At 36.3% G+C, this 6,530-nt stretch overlaps 1 pseudogene; it reads left to right on the forward strand.

The window, feature by feature from the left end:
* The first annotated feature begins 1,745 nt into the window (after positions 1-1,745).
* LOC106025198 (elongation factor 1-alpha 1-like) lies at positions 1,746-5,902 on the forward strand (annotated as a pseudogene).
* The last annotated feature ends 628 nt before the right edge of the window (positions 5,903-6,530 follow it).

The following is a 6,530-nucleotide window of genomic DNA, read 5'->3' on the forward strand; positions in this document are numbered from 1 at the left end:
GAATTTATGATCTTAACATATAGTAGAAAATGCTCATATTCCTCCATCTCAGATTTATTCCAGTTGATGCAACAATTTTAATAATTTGAGAATTTTGCTTGTACTATAATTCAGCTAACTATAGGATTGAATATTTTCTTTGATTTATAAAAATCATAGGAATGCAGCTGTTAGAGATAAGGATTTATTTTTGACAGTCTTAGACAGTTTCCTATCCCTTGTAAATTATACTGGAATTTAAACCTCTGACTTCAGATGTTCATTGTTCGCAGTGCACTCAGAGGCACTTAATGAATGAAGTCAATAATATTACAAAGAGAATCAGATTACAGAAACTAAGCCAAAGAACCTATAAACAATTCATTGACTATAACTAGTTTAAGTTTCAGATTTCTGGAATCACATTTGGCACCAAAATTTCTTCCAGTTTCCTGTCAATCTAAAAATCAGAACCAGAAGCAGAGATCATTTTTATTGTCTTTGTTTTGGATGCTGGGACTTGCTACAGTGTAGAATTCATCTTAGAGTCCTTGTTACAGTTAATAAACTTAGGATGGATCAATAGTTTTCTATTTTCATACTTAAACATTCTATATGCAATTATTTTATTTATGTTAAAATTTATTAATGGATTTTTATTTTGTAAGTATAAGAAAAAATAAAATATGATTATTTTTGTATATATTTTGATATATTGATAAGCTTATTTTGAAGTGAATTCAAAATATTTAGAAAATTTTAGTTTATAAGAAAGTTTTCAAGGGATTTATACATGTTGAAATGTCCTCAGAATTATTAATAAGTAATTCTTAGAGCTAGAAAGAAGGCAGAAAGTTATTTTAATGCTTTCTGATTAGAGGGTGTAAAAATCTAGCATGTGGGTATAAGGAGAAACAATAACTAAAATGGGAATTGAGAAGATAAGAGAGACAAAAACAGCACAGGCAAAAGACAAAGTGGTAGTATGTATAATAAACTATGTTTATTGACCTGTTATTATGTGTCAGAATTTAACAGCAAAATACTAAAATAAATTATCAGATAATGTTCACCTTGTAGATTGTTGTTATTATTAGCATTCCCACTTAACACATGAGAAAATTGAGAAATAAGGAATTGTATGACTTGTCAAAATTAAACATTTAAAAGCTAAGTAAAGCTGTAGAAAATTTGATAGTGGGATAGCTGAAATTTTAAAATATCCTTCCCGTAAAGAAGAAGAGTAATGGCCACAGGAACACCTGCTCTAGAGACACTCATGTTTATCTGTCGTGTACATGTGGTACACTTGGTGGGGGGTCCGGACACTTATCAAAGCCAGCTAGATTAGCAGAAGTATAGGAAATAAAGTTCAAACAACGTAATGCAGAAACCTTTCATGAAACAGCTCTATGGAGATAGTCGTTTTGTTTTTTCCTGTTCTGTTACATACTTTTTAAAATGTAGGAAGAAGCCAAAAATATATTACAAAAATATTGAAATAAGAATTGCAGTTAAAAGTGTCCGGAGATAAAATGACACATCAATGTACCTCGCACTTATCTGATTCATTTTAGGGCATTTATTTTGTAACCGTAACTATGCATATACGAGTCATGCTAAGTTCTTTATTAGTGGTTGAACAGACATAAAGGACTAGCCCTAGGTGGCTTTCTCTTGCAGTCCTTCTACTGATATCAAAGGAACCCTTGAAAGAGTTGAACTGACTCACGGATGGGAGAAGAATGATATAAAGTCAGAGTTACATGAAAAGGAGATGGTTGCAAGCAAGGAGCCTGAAGAGCACTGAAAACACAGTGAAGCACAGTGGGAAGCCACGTAAGGTGGTTTCCTGCTGGTGAGACATGAATGTTCTCCACCCGTGCGGTTCTGCTGATGTCTGAGATGGTGCAACTCAACAGGAACAAATAGACAGGCGGGGAGTGAGGAAAAGAAGTACTGATAAAAGAGACACTGTGAATCCTGATCAGGACTGACTAAGTCTCTCTCTCTCTCTCTCTCTTTCTCTCTCTCTCTCTCTCTCTCTCTCTCTCTCTCCCCCCCCCGTGTGTGTGTGTGTGTGTGTCTCTTTCTCCCTCTCTCTCTTCTCTCAATATACTGAAAAATGCATTTTAATTAATAATTACTAAGTAATAAATACATTAGGAACAGTATCATTAAACAGAAACACATTCTGGTACCCAGGTCTCACTGCTACTTTTGCTGTATTTTCCTTAGCAAACGTATTTTGCAACCCAAAATATGTATGTTTGATGTACATGAGTATTCACTGATACACGTTCACACATCTTTCCTTGAAATATGTACTTATATACCTGTACACTGCTGATATATGCGTGTATATGTGTATATACATGTGTATATATCTCGAGTAACTCAATACAATTCAATATAATGCTTCATGACTGCATTTTTCTTCTCTTCTTTACATCTCTCTGCTCATGCCTCCAAAGTCATGTTTTTTCTCATTTGTCAAAAGTCCTAATCCTTGTTTAACTTTGATGATATATTTGACTGTTTCCTGAACACTTTTATGACAAACACTGTCATCATATCCTACTAGACCAATGAAATGAGTCCTGCTTCGCTTTTGTTTTCTTCCTGTCCATAGCATTTCTGCCTGCTTCTCTATATACTCAGGAGACGTGGACAATCAACAGTTCCCTCCGCTATTTCTCTCGCCTAGAAAAAATATCTTACCATGGTTTGCATGCGGAAATGTTCCAGAAACACATGGATTTCCTGTATTGAAGCTAATCATTGACTCTGGTGCCACCGGGTACTGGGCTGGCAGGTGGGGTACTTCTCTAGATAGAGCTGCTCCCACAAACCTGGGCCTTAGACTGGGACTAAACTTGTGAAACGCTACTTTGCTTGCAGAGCTCTGGGCCCCCAATGGATTTTGAGGACTTACTTGATCTTCCTGATATATCTGCAGCCTCTGATTTTTGTTTATATTATGCAAGAGTTAAATACTTTCTGGAAACATTAAGTTGCTCAAGTTGTAGAATCTTGATTTACAATCTCAAATTTTCCTTCTAAATCTTGTATGCTTTTCCTATGCTCCTCTTCACTTAGTTGGAGACTGATAATATTCTTACTGTCACTCGATTCTTACTTTTTAGAATTTTTATTGCTTTTGGTTCACTGCACTCATTTGTGGCTTGTGCTTGCATTGAAATCACTATTTACAATACAGATTATAGATTCCCTGCATTTAAAACAATGAGCACAGTGACATTACGATGTCAGGGAAGTAGCCACAGAGGGTTTATGTCAAAATGCAGTTTGTGTTTTGTATTTTCTGCTGGAAGTGGGGTCCCATTTCTCTAATCCCTGTATTTTGGGAGGCTGAAGCTGGAGGATCATCAGTTGGAGCCTAGCCTGGGCAACATAGCAACTTACTGAAGATGCTTCCTCTATGTGTCTCTCTATTTATCTATCTATCTATCTATCTATCTATCTATCTATCTATAAAAATGGTGTTGGGATATAGTTCAGTATGATTTTTTACTGTTTCGTGGTACAGACATTGCATTTGTTTTGTTAAATTTATTAATGATTTCTGTTTCCTTTTTCAGTACTCAACGATTTGTAGAGATAATGTTTATATTGACGTTTTAAAATGAGCTGAAAATATTAGTTAGAAGGCTATATTGTTGGATTTTTGCAGTTTTTGAAATTTTGTACATATATTTTTGCTCTCAGTGTTAGCAAACCATGTGTGATATTCTGTTTTTCTAGAGAGGACCTTAATTATAACATTGACTACAATTGAACAGTGTATTTCTATGTAATTTGTCGGTAGGGCTGCATTACAATGAAGTCATATTAATTTAAATATATGTAATTTTCAAATTTTTGAATCAAGTACTCTCAAAGATATTTGAATCAAAATGTTATCTAAAAATGGAGATATACAAATATATGCCCAATACTATTTTTTCCAACTCAGGGAAAATACATAAGAATTTAGATTTTACTTCCTATACATTTTATCCAAAGATACACAGTATATATGACTCTGGAAATTCTAAATGAATCTATGGATTTATTAATTGAAAACATGCTGATTCCTATTAAATAGTATGAAGTTGAAAGTATTTTATATTTTTAAATGACTTTTCAGAGAATTTGTATTCAAATTTTATATCACCTTTATCTGAATATCTGAATGCAATTAATTTGACTTTTGTTTTTCCTGAAGAGCTACAGTTTACATGAGTATTAGAGTGTCATCCTATACATTGAAATTGTCGCCACAACAGAGTATTCTTGTAATATCTCCTTTTGTGTAGGAGTAAAAATCAACAGTCAAGCTTTTTCACAACAGACTTGCCGCAAGAGCACAAGTGTAGTGAAAATCACCACTAAATCAAAGGCAACATGGAAAAGGAAAAAAACTCACATCAATAACATCACCATTGGACACAGGAAGTCTGGCAAGTCCACCACTACTGGCCATCTGATCTACAAATGTGTTCTCATTGACAAAAAGAACCACTGTAAAAACTGAAAAAAAGGCTGCTGAGATGGAGAAGGGTTCCTTTAAATATGCCTGGGTCTTGGATAAACTGAAAGCTGAGCATAAGCATGGTGTCAACATTGACATCTTCCTGGGGAAATTTGAGACCAGCAAGTATTATGTGACTATCCTTGATGCCCCTGGACACAGAGAGTTTATTTGTTTTCTTTTTTTTTTTTTTTGTCTTTTTCCCTTTTTATCGGTACCGGGGATCGAACTCACGACTGCCTGCTTGCAAGGCAGGCGCTTATGCCACTGAGCTAAATCCCCAGCCCCGACACAGAGAGTTTATAAAAAACATGATTACAGGTACATCTCAGGCTGACTGTGCTGTCCCGATTGTTGCTGCTTGTGCTGGTGAATTCAAAGCTGGTATCTCCATAATGGGTAGACCCATGAACATTCCCCTGTGGCTGTTTCATACTGGGTGTGAAACAACTGTCAGTATCAGAAAGGATTCCACTGAGCCAGCCTAGAGCCCAAAGAGCTATGAGGAAATTGGTATGGAAGTCAGCACCCACACCAAGAAGATCAGCTACAACCCTGGCCTAGGAGCTTTCATGACCATCTCTGGTTCAAATGGTGACAACATGCTAGAGCCAAGTGCTTATATGCTTTGGTTCAAGGGATGAAGTCACTCATAAACATAGCAACGCCTGTGGAACCACACTGTTTGAAGCTTTGGATTGCATCCTTCTACCCACTCACCCAATTGACAAGCCTCTATGGCTGCCCCTCCAGAATATCTACAAAATTGGTGATATTAGTACCGCCCCTGTGGGCTGAGTAGACACAGGTGTTCTCAAACCTGGCATGGTGGTCACCTTTGCTGCAGTCCGTGTAACAACTGAAGTAAAGTCTATTGAAATGCACCATGAAGCTTTGAGTTAAGCTCTTCTTGGGGACAATGTGGGCTTCAACGTCAAGGACGTTTCTGTCAAAGATGTTTGTGGTGGCAGTGTTGCTGGAGACAGCAAAAATGACCCACCAGTGAAAGCAGCTTGTTTGACTGCTCAGGTGATCATCCTGAACCATCCCAGCCACATAAGTGCTGGCTATGCCCCAGTACTGGATTGTCACATAGCTCACAGGGCTTGCAAGTTTGCTGAGCTCAAATAAAAGACTGATTGCCGGTCTGGTAAGAAGCTGGAAGATGGGTCCAAATTTTTAAAATCTGGTGATGCTGAGATTGTTGATGTGGTTCCAGCCAAGCCCATGTGTGCTGAGAGCTTCTCTGACTATGTACCTCTGGGTCATTTTGCTGATCGCAATATGAAACAGACTCTTGCCGTGGATGTCATCAAAGCAGTGGATAGGAAGGCTGCTAGAGTTAGCAAGGTCACCAAGTCTGCCCAGAAAGCTCAGAAGGCTACATGAATACTACTAATAACACCTGCCATCCTGGTCTTAATCAATTGTGGAAAATAGGTCTCAGATGCGTTTCTCCCAATTAGCTATTTAAGTTTAATAGTGAAAAACAGGTTAATGATAACAGTGAATCGTAAAACCTTTAGAAGGAAAAGAGAATATTTTTAGATGATTTGTGTGTGTGTGTTTTTAATTTATTAGTTTTTATATTACAAAACATTATATTACAAAACAAAGTTTATTGAGAAAAATAGAGATCAAAACATACCTGTCATTTTGAAAAACACTTTTTGTAAGTGGGCATTTTCGTATTAAGATCTGTTCTTATGGGGCTGGGGATTTAGCTCAGTGGCATAAGCGCCTGCCTTGCAAGCAGGTAGTCGTGAGTTCGATCCCTGGTACCGATAAAAACAAAAAAGACCAAAAAAAAAAAAAAAAAAAGATCTGTTCTTATACATCAGATTCTCAGTTGTATTTCAGATATGAATGTGACAGAAAGAATGTCTTTACAAATTTATTTTGCTACTTTTCACAAAGGTATGCTTATGAATTACCAATCAATTAAAAAATTTACAGGTGCCTACATTTCTCATCAGATGGTATAAAATGAAAATAATGCAAGTAACTTAATATAAAA

The sequence above is a fragment of the Cavia porcellus genome, unplaced genomic scaffold (assembly GCF_034190915.1).
Source record: "Cavia porcellus strain 051 isolate PalLab524CR breed Dunkin Hartley unplaced genomic scaffold, mCavPor4.1 scaffold_4, whole genome shotgun sequence".
NCBI lineage: Eukaryota > Metazoa > Chordata > Mammalia > Rodentia > Caviidae > Cavia > Cavia porcellus.